Below are 14,804 nucleotides of genomic sequence, written 5' to 3' on the forward strand. Positions count from 1 at the left end.
TATTCAGTGGCACACTTATCAAGTCAGTTCTGCTGCTGCTTATTTAAATAGAAATTGAAATATTAGCTGTTCAACAAACTCCAGGCATTCTGTGCAGGAAATTGAAAGGATTCTAGACCCTCCTATAACAAGAGAACTTTTGACAAGTCCTCCCTGAAGTTTCCTATTCTGAAGTACAGCACATCTCTAATTGAAGGAAAGAAAAAAAAAAAAAAAAAAAGAAAGAAAAAAAAAGGCAAAGCTGAGATAAGAAAAATGTTACCAGGATACCCAGTACAGATATACTAGTGAGTATCATTACCTGAACCTAACAGTGTTCTTCAGTTCTGTGCTTACGGGCTAAAAGAAAGGATAGCCTGTCCCAAGGAATAAAATACTGAAATGGATTCCAGATACATAGTACACAAGGTTCACTAAAAACTTGTTCCAAAGCACAGTTATACCTGGATTTCTAATTGTGGAAGGAGGAAAGAAAGATGTACTTAAAATCTCACACTCTTGAGAGAATTAGAGCTGCTGACCAACAAATGCTTCGGATACAACAGCTAACCAGGTTTGTCATGTGCCTTTTTAAACACTTACGGAATTCTCCGCCAGACTCAGCTGCACTACTCACATTTTTCTTCTTTTATATATACGTCAAATGTTGTGATTTGAGATTATAAAGCTAAGGGATAATGTTGTATTTCACTGTTGCCACCTGTCAGAGAGGATTTCCTAAGGGTATGCCACTATTCCCAGGGCTTCGCACATCTGGATAAAGGGTTGAGCTTTCATTCTACACTGACTGACTCTGAATGTTGAGCCTTAAGGATTTTGATCTGTTCCTAAGTGCACTGCAATGCAGGAAAATCAAAGAAGTCAAAGCAACATTATCTAAATAAAGTAAAATCTTTACGCCTGACTGAAGTTACCATACAGCTACTTTTGGTCAATAGCATGGCATAAATAGCAAAGTTTTACTGCAACATAAGCTTCAAAACTGACCCTGCAAGCTTTTGGTCAACAGAGGTGCCCCCAGAACAATTAAATGACCTGTTTGCCTGAGCAAGGGCTCAGAATCATACCTCTTGTTGCTGGTTACATCAAAAACAAAAACAAACAAACAATAATACAAACAATAAGATCCCATTACAAAGAAAGTACGTTCTCTATGCAACTCCTCTCATGCCCAAGAGCATTAAAAATGTAGAACAATTATTTAACCCATTTTTTAAAAGTGCTTGTTTGCACATAAATGCAACTTCTTCTTTTGCTTAAAAAAAAAAAAAAAAAAAAAAAAAAAAAAAAGAGAGAGAGAGAGAGAGAGAGATGTTAATAATTTTATTCTTATTCTCAATAAGCAAAATTACTCTGGTCCCCTGCTTATGACTAAATAGTGCTGTTCAACTTACTTTTTGGCTGTTTGTTTTTTGGTACTGGAGAAGTATTACTCTATTGTACACACTTTCATTTTTAATAGATGATTCACTTGCTTGATACTAAATGGAACAAATGCCTTAGTAACATAATCAAAAATATGCAGACGTGTTTCCAGAATTAATTTTGATATTTCCTGTCACTGAACTTGCCTCATCAGAGCATAATAGTAATTTCATAGTTGTAGCAACGCTGATTTCACCACACAAGAATCTTCAGGAACATTTGAAGTCGCACATGCTCAAGACGTGCTTTTTGTCCTGAACAGTTGCAGAGCTAGTTTGCTTCAAATCCCTGCATTCTCCCTTTTAAGGAGGATAGAAACTGGATTTAGACTTTCCAAACAACACTGGTCTAAACTGCAATCCATTCATGCTTACAGTTTCCTTCTTACAAAAAGATGCAAGTTTCCAAAATCACTATTATGCTTTTCCTTGACACTTACATGGCTTTCTAACTATTTAAAACGTGTACCTTGATCCTTTTAAGTAATTAGACAATCGGTAAAAAAGGATTTGGGCTCTAATAATTATTGTTGAAGGCTTAATGGATACATGCACTGCAGGGTTTATACTGAACACCTATTTGATAAAAGTCCTTTTCCTCCAGTTTCACACAGCATTCTGCAGGAAATAATCAGCTGCACAGAAATGCTAACATATGGCAGTATTATTGAAACTGCTGTAGAAATTAAAGGCAATAAAAATCTCCTCGGACAAGAAAGGACAAATAGGCCAAACCAAACAATTATTCTTGCAGCTTTCTTTAACCACTAACTCCATTTTATATGCAGTTTCCGATCTCTCATATTAACTCTGATCATATATATTTAATTCCATTCTTAAAAATTTCAGTAGACAACTTCAGTGCTAACCTACAACTGCCCTGTCAGAAAATCTTTGATGTCACAGCATAATAGCTCCTGAAAGAACAGCACTAATACTTAATGTAACATGAAACCAGGGCCCTGCAGTGGGGCTGTCTGCTGTCAGGAACAAACAGTTTCACTGCTGTTCCCCAGAAGTGACAAGATTGAGAACTAACAGGGCAGCACCTCCTCGGTGCTACAGGAGACCTGTGCACCAGTCACTGGCAAATCCAATCCCATCACTTTGAATGCACCACCATTATTTTAAAAAAAATTACACAAAATCCATCATTACAGCCATAGTTTTCCTGGGATGCTCTCATCATCTGTTGTAAATTCAAATGTTCTGATGTGAATTATTCCTATGATGCGAACGATAAAAAAAGGAATCTGTATTTACATGGAATTTCTTTAAATTTCATGCTTGTAAATAAAGATACTTGTTTTGCCCGAGGCATTCAAGAACTTATATTTTCGCTCATTGTGACCTTTGGATCTCTAACATTCAAGCTGAAATTTTACCATTTAAGTATTACTAGATGGCCCTCAGCAGAAAACGCATATCTTTCTCAATTGCTAACACAGGTGATTATGGACCCACTTTTGAACTTAATGCTAGATTTTAACTAATGAAAACCATTATGCCTGACAGAAAGCATTGGAAAGATCAGATTCTAAAATCTTAACGTGGCCCCATTCTGAATGGTACCGAATGTCACATGCTGAGTGCCCTTTTCAATGGAACTAAAGGCTCTCACAGGAGGTGTAAGACCCTTACAGAATCAGGCCCCATATGTCTCTGCTTTGGGCTCCATTTTTTGACCTCTTTCAAAACATTTTTAAGATGCATGTGTAACATTGCTTTAGGTCAAAATATATTACTATACATGAGTGTACCAAGCTCCCATGGAAATCAGTTCCATTGCTGGATTTATTTTCTCTCTTGGAAAGCTGACTAGTCTATTTTATAAACTAACAATAGCTGTATTTTTAAAGTTTATAAAACCTGGCCTCTGGCTAACTCATAAACATAGGATATATTATCCTTCTGTTTGTAAAGCTTAATCCTACAACTGTCAAGCTGAATAAACCTTTAGAATAACAGTAAAAAAAAGAAAAAGTCATTAACAGAAAATTGAACTCAGATTGAAATAAAGCTGTCAGTGACACAATCTCTGATACATTTGTTAGTACACATAACTGTAACAAATATATAATTTAAATTTCTCAAAAGCACTGTTTGGCCATCTAACTTGAAAAGTCACAAAGACATAGATGTTGTTTTAGAAGGATTTGTGCCTTACCATCCTCTCCCAGTGCATCTCTGGTACTTCACAAAAATAATCTAGAATGCTTTAGTCACAGAGGACCTTACTGGCACTGCATGGGAAATGAGTTCCTTCTTGCTGACTCAGAGCACATGCCCACACAACAACATTAAAAACTATCTGCTCATATGTTTACTACTCCTAGTATTTCTTCCTAGAACACACTTGAATGCAACACCCAAGGTACAAACAGTGAGTAAGAGACCTTCTTTACTTTGTAGTCTAAGTAGATTACACAAGAGAGGAAAGAGGGACACTGGGAGCAAAGCAATACATTTGCATGCACGGTCCATAGCAGCATCATAACACCAGTTAAATGCCAAGTTATCCTCTTTTCCAGGCCAAGGCCACAAGCACTTTCTCCCTCTGCTCTCCAAGGGGCACATACACGGGCTGCTTCAGAAGTAATGCCTGCTATTTTTTATGTTAGCCCACCATGTCAGTGGTGCTGATACATGTTGGTGGTGACAGCAGAGGCTGAACCTTCCCACCAATACTCCATCACATGTTGTTGCCGTGTGACAGATGGCAGTAGAGGGGCAGTCTCACAATGGCATCTGACATGAAGGTGCAGATGAACCAAAGGTGTATAACTGAATTCCTCACTGTGGAAAAAAGTTGCACCTGTTGACATTCAACACTTCCCGAACATTTCTGGAGACCAAAAAAAGTGGATGTGGACACACTGAGGTGGTGGGTAATGCATTTCAGCAGCTGCAAGAGAAACAGTGGGTCACCTCTGCTGGTGCAGATTTTTACGAGGACAGCACACAGGCTCTTTTTGATCACTAGCAACAATGCATAGCTAATGGCGATGTCTCTGTTGAAAAACGCTGTTTTGTAGCCGAGAGTTTGCTCTATCAAATTGTGTTATTGTGCTCTTTCTAGCTGTTGCAGTTTCCATGGAAATAAATAGCAGGCATTACTTTCTGAACGACTTACTTATTATTCCCCCTCTTAGGAATTTCACTGAACTCCTAGGAAGGCACCACTCTCCCTGCCAGAAGCTACTGTCCCCCTGCTCTAACACTGCGTTGTTGGAGTTGCAGTGTCAACTACCTCTCCTCACTACACAGCGACACTTTCAGCATTCACAGACATTTGCAGAGAGGCGGGAAAGAAGAGCTAAATGTATCATTTCTTCTGCCCCTCCAGCTAGACGTGTAACAACATGCCCATCTACAATCCAATCTAGGCTATATATACACTTCGCCCCAGCCTACTTCAAAGACGGAGCGTAAAAAGAAAGGCAAACAGTCAAGATTTAAGCTAGCATTTACCCGTACCCCCTATTCCATCTTGATGGTAGCATGCAAAAGCTTTGACAGAGATAATGAAATTTTCTTTCCTCACTGCTCTGAAAAGGCCAAAGTTTGTTCCTACTACAAAAGAAAAAACAAACAAACAAAAAACACCTGCATCCATTACCTTTGTCTGAGATATTTGGGATTTACCTGAGTTTCGTCTTTTTTTTCTTGTTGTTGTTAATTCTGCTTGTTCTATTGATCCCTTACAATGAGTTTAGAGAGAATTATGACCAAATGTGTAGGTGAAAAACTAAAAGTATAACTGGGAATAATCATAAAATAACTGAACAAGATCCTCCGGTTTCCTTAATTCCAGCAATGCCAACCTAGTGCCAAGATCATGCTGTGCAGTAGAACAGGTGAGAGGAGGAAGAAAACAATTAGAACCAAGACCTTACTTGGTCAAGACTTTCTGAAAGAAGAAAAATACCTGAAGCAACTGCCTAGAGATTTTAGTTCAGATAAAGTTTGCTGCTAATTAGCACCTGAAAAGCACTCCTTCAAAATGAGAAGGGAAAGGAAAAAAAAAAAGAAAAGCTTATAGAAAGCAATGAGAACTTGGAAACAGAAAAAGTCATTACAAACAAAATATAACTTATCTTCAGAATTTGATATACTAATTGTAGACAGGCACTATTAATTTCTGCAGATAAACAACATAGTTCTAAAGGGGGGAAAAATAAAATCTGGGTCAAACAGTGATCTCTTGATCAAAAATCTTAGCAATTTCATATTATACATAAGTTGATTACAAAGAACATGTTTATTTAGCATCAGTAATTATGTAAAATGAGCCATTCCCTCTAGAGATTATCCATAGCCTTCTAGACAAAACAAGCCCCAGAAGTTTTTAATCCTGACCATGTTGAAGGCTGACCATTAAACAAAGGAACAGGTCAGTGAGGAAATTTATAAGCAAAAAAATATATAAACCACCACCGGTGAATAAGGATTCAGTGCCCCAAAGTGCTAAGCATGTTGGCACCAATCCAGAAAAGTACTTAACTATATGCTGAATTTTAAGCACATATATAGTCTCATTCCCACTGAGATTATTCACAAGCCTTAAAGCTCAGCATGTGTTTATACAGTGAAGGACATGAAGAAGGACCAGAGCAATTGGTATCTTGTGGGCTCAAACCCTGAGCTGAGTTTTATCAGCTGGACCTCCAAGAGTTCAAGCAGATCAATTTTCTACCTGCTTTAGCCAATAACTAAACTTCATTTTAAAGTTCTGAACCCTTTTGAGATTATGAACTCCAGTCACTCTTCTTCCACAACCACAAGTGTGAGAATGAAGTATCACCAGCCAAACCTGTGGTTCACTGCAGCATTTGTTTGTTTGAGGATGTCAAAAAACAACAACAAAAGCTCCCAATTATTGTACCTCAGGCCTAAAAAGAGGATCAAAGACCATGGACCAAAGACCATCATTTTGTCTGGTTGAGGGGAAAAAAAAACCAAAAAACAGAAAAATAAAACCCTGAATATGTGTTGGTGAATCTAATGGCAGTGATTGCCTGAATTACTGGGAATAAATGCAGACAATCCAACTCACCACTGGTATTTATTTTAAGATAAAAACTGTGATAAGAGACAAACTGCTATTCACACATCTGATGCTATTTGTTATGGCTTCAGCACTGGAGAACTGGTAGCTCATGGCTGTCAATGACTTCCCACAGACAAGAGCCTCTTTTCCAGCTATTGCCTTTACCACAGCTCTGGAATGCACCACCAAGGCCCAAGCATGACCTATGAAAACTGGCTTTGACAACTAGCATGCTTTCTTACAAGCAGAAGAGCAAAATGCAAATAAATTAATTTCTCACATCAAGCAAGTAATGACTGATGTTAAAACAGCCTTTCATCTGTGTGCAAATGGGGTTATGCTCTCTCTCTTTCGTTTTTCTTTTTTTTCCTTTTTTTTTTTTAGGCCTTCATTTGCAAAAAAAAAAAAAAAAAAGGAAAAGAAAATGCATAACAAATATTTGTAAATATAAATAAAGGCATTTTATTATAATCTGAATTTTCAGAGATACTAACATACTAATTGTGTGAGGATGTGCACACAGAAACTTCAAAGAAATATAACCACATGCACCTTCATGTCTGAAACAAGATTTGAAAAGCTGAGGAAGACTATTTATTGCACATAGTGCCTGCAGTGCCTCATTTGGACAGCTATATAATATTGTAGCATAAGAATGAATTGGAAAACATGCACAGTCTGCTAAAGGAGCAACCCTAAAGTCACCAGTCAATTGACATATCTAGCAGTTTTAGCTAGACTGAAGATTATTACAGGAAGACCCAGTCTACTGCATTCACCAAGAAAAAAAAATCCCATCCACTATGGCACGTTTTTATGTGCTCATTAACTCAGTCAAGCCATAGCAACAGATGATCCCACCAAGTGTGGATACTCCTAGGGGAGACATGGAGAACCTATAGGTTTTTCCACATTAGTTTCAGTAGCTCAGTGCCTCTCATGATGAAGTTTTCTATTTCTCTTCTTTTTAGACTGGTTTCCCATTTGCTGCCCCTCCAACACAACTGGCTGGTCAGCCTGGATCTTAGTTATTTAAAAATGGAGCAGAGAGTCCAGCTCAGACAAACATGCACAAATGGAAGACTAAAATCTAGTTCTTCTGCCCCTGCACATCCTAGGTTTTCTGTCACTTTGGTTCTCACTCTGTCCTCTTTGTTTCTATTTTTTCCCCTTGTCTCCCCTCATTCCTTCTCTCCTTTCCCATCCACAAAAACCGATCACTTCAGGTTCCAAAGCATCTATTTCATTTCTGCTTTGCTTTTAGCTACTTCAAGTAAGCTAAGTCTTGATTGCTAACAAGATCAAAAAGCTATCACTCTTCCACTCACAACTATTCTAAAGACATAATATGCCATTCAATTTCACATTCAACATACAAACCACAAGTCAGTGTATAAGTGTACTTGGATTACTAATTTATACTCATTATTTAGAATCCATAAAGTCTTTCAACAATATTTGCTATCACGCAGTTAGTGGAAAGAACAGTAAAGCACCAAAGTGTTTAAGGTTCTAACTAATTGTCCGAAAGCTGTTCATACCAACAGTGTGATTATATTCATCTACACATTCAAGACTGATTAAAATATACAAAAGTGACCAAACATCTCAACTTAAGCCTTGTCCAGAAGCCTGCCTTTTCTCAGATAGCAAAGGCAAATAACCTGCATCTCACAGTACTTGTGAACAACTTCATGAGCAATAAGAAAGAAATAAGGGCTTAATCTGAAGTATACTAAGCACCGAAGAGGACTTCTTTGACCACTGCTTGCTATCTTCTAAGAAGATAGCAAATCTTGCTATCTTCTAAGAAGATACATTCAAGCTTTACACCATCTGTGTGGAGAATTTGTAATAATTTTAATGTATTAATCTATCACCAAATACTATCTGATTGTAGAAATTCTCTACATATGCTCAACAGCAATAAGAGCATCACAGTTACTATTCAGTTAATGCATTCATTCTTCTCTCCCATCTTTGGATTTTAACATCCCTTCCCCTCCTCCTCCTCTCCTTTTATTTTTTCGTCCCATCTTTTTCTCCCACACACATTCAAGAAGGCCCAATTCAGCACAGTGTGACATCAGCAGAGATCAGCAACAGCTGCTGTTCCAGCTACAACAGTGAGTGGATTTAAAAAAACAAAAAAATCAAGGGACAACTTTAAAGTTAGGGAGAGCTGTTTAAATTGAATTAATAATAACTCTACTGAGGATTTGGACTTTAGCTACACTCAATAGGGGTGCTTCATTACCTACTTGTGGGAATGCCACTTGTCTGTGATGAGGTCAGAGCCTCCTGGTGATAAATTCCATATCTGCTGTTTAGTCCGGTCAGCTGAAAATAAACTAGCAGATGCCATGCTGATTTGCATCTAGTTGCTATTGACACTAAAGAGACAATATGACAAAGACAGGAAGTATCATGTGGGAGCCACACATAGACAGTCTGAGGGGGAACAAGCATTCACCTTCTTTATCTAATCATCCCATGCTGAAGTAATGAAATATAGTCTTCCAAAAGAGGAATGCAAAAATCAAATACAAATTGGGGCTGGATTTTTCTCTTACTGTTTCATCTGTTATCCTAATCAATTCTGTGTCATTTTTATTAAAAGAAAAAGAAAAAAATCCATCAGAAGTAGGATCAGAAACAGCTTATACCTTGAAGCTTGCACTTCTGTGAGAGATCATCCTTGCATACAATGCAGCATAACAATTCCCTCTTGTTCCTTTTCCTTTTGGTCACATTATGCAGAATACTGAGTTGCTTGTGCTCAGTATACTCTGTGCAGTTACGTTGTGCTGGTGAATGCTGTGGTCCAGACGAGTCCTCAATTCAGGAAGGATGTAAACCTGTTGGAGCACGTCCAGAGGAGGGCCACAAAAATGATCCAAGGAATGGAACACCTCCCCTACAAGGACAGACTTAGGGAGCTGGGGCTATTCAGCTGGGAGAAAAGAAGGCTCTGGGAAGACCCAATTGCAGCCTTTAAGTATCTAAAGGGAACCTATAAGGAGAAAAGGGACAGACTCCTTAGCAGGATCTGTTCTGAAAGGACAGGGGGAAATAGTTTCAAATTTAAAAAGGGAAGATTTAGATTGGGTAAGGAAAATGTTTTTACAGTAAGGGTAGTGAGGTAATGGAACAGGTTGCTCAGAGAGGCGGTGGAAGCTCCGTTCTTGGAGACACTGAAGGTCAGGCTGGACAGGGCTCTAAGCATCCCAATACAGCTGTAGGTATCCCTGTTCACTGCAGGAGTCGGACTAGATGGGGTCTCTTAAGGGTCCCTTCCAACTCAAAAGTTCCTATGAATCTGTACTCAAAAAGAAACTGGATTTCAGTCTGTTCAAGGGTGGACTTAATAAATCAAAAACTCAGTAATTAATCCAAATTCTCAGTAACTACTCTTTGATTACCTCATCTGCCTTCTCCCTCCTATACATTTTTTCTCTTTCCCTGAAAATACTCTATATAATGCCCAGAAGAATAAATGTCTTTCACTTTTAGGGCATCATCTTGACCTCCAGACAATAATTTGATCCCACTCCCATCACAGTGTGTCACACAGTGGTGTTTTAAGATCAACTGTTAGAGGGCACACCCACTCACTCCACACAATATCTGACACCATATCTGCGCTAGAATACATGGCAATGTATCTCCACTAACATCGCTAATTAGAGGAGAGTTTTCACTGAGCAAGGAAAAAGGAGAGGAAACATGAGTTAAGGCTTTGTACCAAAGGCTGAGGGAAGATCTGCAAAGCTGGGAAGGACAGCCCACTCAACTACTTGAGTACTCAGTAGATGTGGTTCTTTGAAGTCTAGATTGAGCATTGCAATTGAGCAAGAGACAAGCCTGGTCTGGCTCTGTCACACCTCTATAAGCTTGTATACAGAGGCAGCAAGGGATGAAGTCAGGGGGATCGCTGTCCCTTATGGGAGGCTGCTTGAAACATGCCATCCCTCAGGAACACTGAGCATACAGTGAGCAAGTACGATGGCATTGTGAAGCATAAACTAATCTATACCCAAATTGCAGTAGTATTTCTTGAAGAACAAAAGGAGTCTGGGACTTGTTTACCTGCAGCAACAATACTGCTCTGAAATAGAAAGGCATCTGCTCTCCAAGTCAAAGTAGCCAGATAGCAGAATAGCCAGTATTAGCACACTGTTCCACCTCAAGATGGCAAATTCACTTCCCACTCAGCTGCAAATTAGGCAGATCCTACAGCATGGAAATGTTCCTTTCCTCTCAAGCAAGTACATAGTCAGATTTGGAACTTGGTGTGCTCTGAAAGTAATAAAAGTACATAAATAACATCATTAAGAGTCCAAAAGATCTGCTGTCTGGCCAATAAGCAGAAAGGAGAAAGTTTTACCTTACTCCTTTTTCCTGGACAACAGGTAGCAAGGCCCTTCTTTCCTGACCTCTGGTCTGTTTTGTTTTTGCATCCTGTACAGTTCTCTAAACTTAGTCCTTACAGTCCACATAGCCCTCATCCCATTCCTACACCATTTAGCCCAGAAAATCAAGATGAAAAACTGATCATATCTAACCTGCTTTGAAATAAAAGAAGAGACTCCACTATTACTTTCAAAATGAAATACCACAGGTGCCATAACTTCTACAAGGAATGAACAGTCGGTATAATGGGTGCTAACACCTATAGAATGCTATCAGAATGACAGAGTTTTTCTAGGAATTCATTGTTGACCATTTGGACAAGCCATGAAAATAAATGCAGTTACCATTTAAAAACAAAAAAAAAAAACAAAAAACCCACAAATAACAACAACAACAAAAAAAAAAAAAAAACACAACTAAAAAAAATATGTTTAAACATACCTACTTGGGTACACCTACCATTTATTTGCAGTAAAGGTTAAATAAAGTATGTTCTTATTGTAGTGACCTAAGCAGCAGGGAAAAAATTAAAAAAAAAAAAAAAAAAAAGAAAAAAAAAAAAAGAAAAAAGAAATGGAAAAGAAAAAGAAAAAGAAAAGGAAAAAAAAAAAAGAAAAAGAAAAGAAAGAAGAAAGTATCTGAAGGAAGATATAACTCATCAGGTCAGGGGTATCTGAAATAAAGAAAGCAAGAAAGAAAGCAAGAAAGAAAAAGCATAACCACAGTCTCCACATTTACAGAAATTCAACAGTTGGAAGGCTCACGCTCTGAGCAGAAAACCCACTAGAAAAGTCTGTGTAGGGAAACATATGATCTAGTACATAGTTGACACGTGATGAACTGCTGTCAGTATCATCCTATAGCCATAAGCAACCTCATGCAGATGAATCTGACTACATCCTAACTGAAACCAAAGCAAGTACTTTTCTACACTGCACTGAATGCAAACAGGGCCTGCAGATGCATCTCCTGCCTCCCAGAATAGTCACAGAAGGGTCTTTCCATTGAATTCTAAAGAAATTGGACCATATCCTAATGAACACAATGATGGCTTGGAGTAAAATGGAACTCTTCAACTTCAGGAAATGGAGTCACACTTGTTTATGACAGCTAAAACAGCCCCATGTGAACAAAATAATTCTCTTATGCAGCTCAACATTCAAGTATATTATATATTAGTATAGTATATCAAATCCTTAAAAGCATTCCCTCTAATAAAAATTAGCCAGACAGGTATATGAAACTCTTCTTATCCAGACAGCTATCAAAGCACGATCCATTATCTACTTCCACCTACTACTTCAATAGTTGGATTTGGTACTTCTAAGGCAAAATGTAGCAAGTATCCTTAGCACGCTTCTCTACTGCATTTAGGAGAGGAAGTAAGGATTAACTGAGCCAGTTAAAACTATAAGAAGAATGTAGATGGGCAACTACATCCTATCTTAGCTGGAATTAGGCCATGACATTGAGGTTAACCCCCCTACTTGTGCAAAAATACCATGGGTTTTTACTAACCACAACTGGTCAGGATTTCAGTTTAACAAGCCCATCCACAACAATAATACAGATTTAAAAAGCATGCTTAACATCCTCTGAAAGTGTGATATTATAGCACAAAGTACTCACATACTCGTACATGAACTGTAATCTAAAACTAGGCAAAATGAAGCGAGATTGCAAGATCACCTAAATGCAAAACTTCCACAGTACAAACATCTGTTTAAACATGAAGACTTCCCAAAAGCTTCACCTCAATAGATTTGGAGCATTAACAGATAGCCTCTGTAGAACAAGTTTCTATGAGTAATGAGGAAATCTGCCGCAGTCACTGCCTCCTCCGCACTGGGACACTGACCAATACAGTTGACAAAGTAAACAATTCAACAGCAGCCCTTCCAGAACAGCTCTCCACAAGGGCAATTAAAGTCACATTTATTCCAGAAAAGAACATCCAGATAGGGAGCACCCTGCAATGTGTTTTGCTGATTCTCATCCCCCTCCTCACAAGTAGGTCTTTGGACATTATGTATTAATTCTCCTTATGCTGTGTAACAGTTAGTTGGGATAAGTAATGCATCTTATCATTAAAATTATTATTTCCTGCACATGCTTCTAATTCGCCATAAAGTATGGTATGTAAGAAATCATCCTATCTTCAATAAATCACAAAAATACTATCTCTTTTTTTGTTTCCAATAAAAGATATTTCAAGCAAGTAGTAAAATTTCAGTGGTATATGGAAGGGGTCTTAGAGAAACACACACACATACACACACAAAAAAAAGCCCTACTATAAACAAGCCATCATTCTGGTAAGAGGAAATACAAACAACCAGAATAAAAATAGTTGATGCACAAAAGCCATAATGAGGGGGTTGCTCAAAAAATAACTTCTACTTTGAATGGTTTGGATGAAATACAAATTATCCACAGAAAAGTGTGGACTGGCATAAATGTTTGTACAAAATTATAAGTATATTTCTAGAAGTATGCAAGAGACAACCGCCTGCATGCTGCACAAGGTCCCAACAACGCTCTGCGTAAGTGCTAGTGCACACAGTCCAAACCACTGCATTTTAATTACTATGCAGCCTCAGATATATTGCCTTTGATATGGAAATGTTCTTGTTCTCTCATCTTCACATACAGTCTCATGCACAGAAATCTTTATCTGATTCATAAAAAATAAACTAGAATCCAATCTCAACACCTGACCTCAGTGCTTAGAAGTTTTTTACTAAGCACAGTGTCACTATAAAAAGAATGGATAATATTGGTGTAAAGTTAGGTATTTTGAGCAATGATATGAAGGATTTGCAGTTAGGAATCAAATCAATACTTCACCTCTGAGGTTTTAGATTTTCCTGTTGCCTTGTATCAGACAACCAGAGAAAACAACTGACTACACCTTTCAGTCTAGCTCAGAAAGAAAGATAAAAATATTTAAGTGACACCCCATCTTACCACCAATAGAAAAGATGGAACTTGGGCACTCAGTGTATAAAAATAGATCCTGAAATTAAAAAATAATTTAAAAAAAAAAAAAAAGTCCTCAATGTTAAATTTGCCATCTTATTTTGTGTGTTTTTTGTTTCTTTTTTAATTTATACATAGCATTTTTGTGCATATTTTAAAGGTATACCCTATGAGGTTCACAAAGAAAGAAGCAAAACATATCCGAGCTTTACTTTATCAAACAACCAAAATAAACTGAAAGAATATTTCAAATACAAAAGTAGGGCGTTTGGTATCTTATATCAATATGTTGCCTATAAGGAAGCTAAGAATTTTTGACTTTGACAAATTCCACGTGTCACATAGAAAGCATTAAATATTCCAATCTATTCAGAATATCCTCCTAGCTCTATAAAATTACAATCTCTTCTTATAAAGAATATGATCTGTGTAACCTCTCTATAGAAGATAATGACCCATCTGTAAATCATTTTGTTGCAGGTTATCTGTTTTTCATCACTTCTAGTACCTGCCTGTGCCTGATATGATACCCTTAAACACATTAACTTGATGGAATGTTTTGCCTGACTTCAAAAAAGCATCAATTGATAGATATTTATTCTCCACTATAAATGAATGACTCTGATTAGCCCAGTTTACCAATACATCTAATTTTATATTACTCCTGCCAATTCACAAAGCTCAAGAAATATTTGATTAAAATCATTTCCAAGCAATGATTTTCAAACTCTTGCTACTGTTTTCTTTCTTCTTAATTTAAGGAGACAAAACAGTAAATATAAAACTGATACGAGGATGTTAAAATATACAAGAGGAGGAAAGAAATGTCTATGTACAGATTCTTGTTTCTTTAAGAGAAAATCCATTTTTTCAGGTTCCTGTTGTACTAATTGAAAGAGAATTATTTAAAACTTCACTGAATACTTGAATATACGATG

General features: G+C 37.5%; 1 protein-coding gene across 7 annotated transcripts in view; it reads right to left on the bottom strand.

Annotated features, from left to right (window-relative positions):
- Window positions 1–14,804, bottom strand: part of SOX6 (SRY-box transcription factor 6) — a 393,141-nt gene that overhangs the window by 336,683 nt on the left and 41,654 nt on the right. The gene's annotated exons all lie outside the window — the stretch shown is intronic.

The sequence above is a fragment of the Excalfactoria chinensis genome, chromosome 5 (assembly GCF_039878825.1).
Source record: "Excalfactoria chinensis isolate bCotChi1 chromosome 5, bCotChi1.hap2, whole genome shotgun sequence".
Classification (NCBI taxonomy): Eukaryota; Metazoa; Chordata; class Aves; order Galliformes; family Phasianidae; genus Excalfactoria; species Excalfactoria chinensis.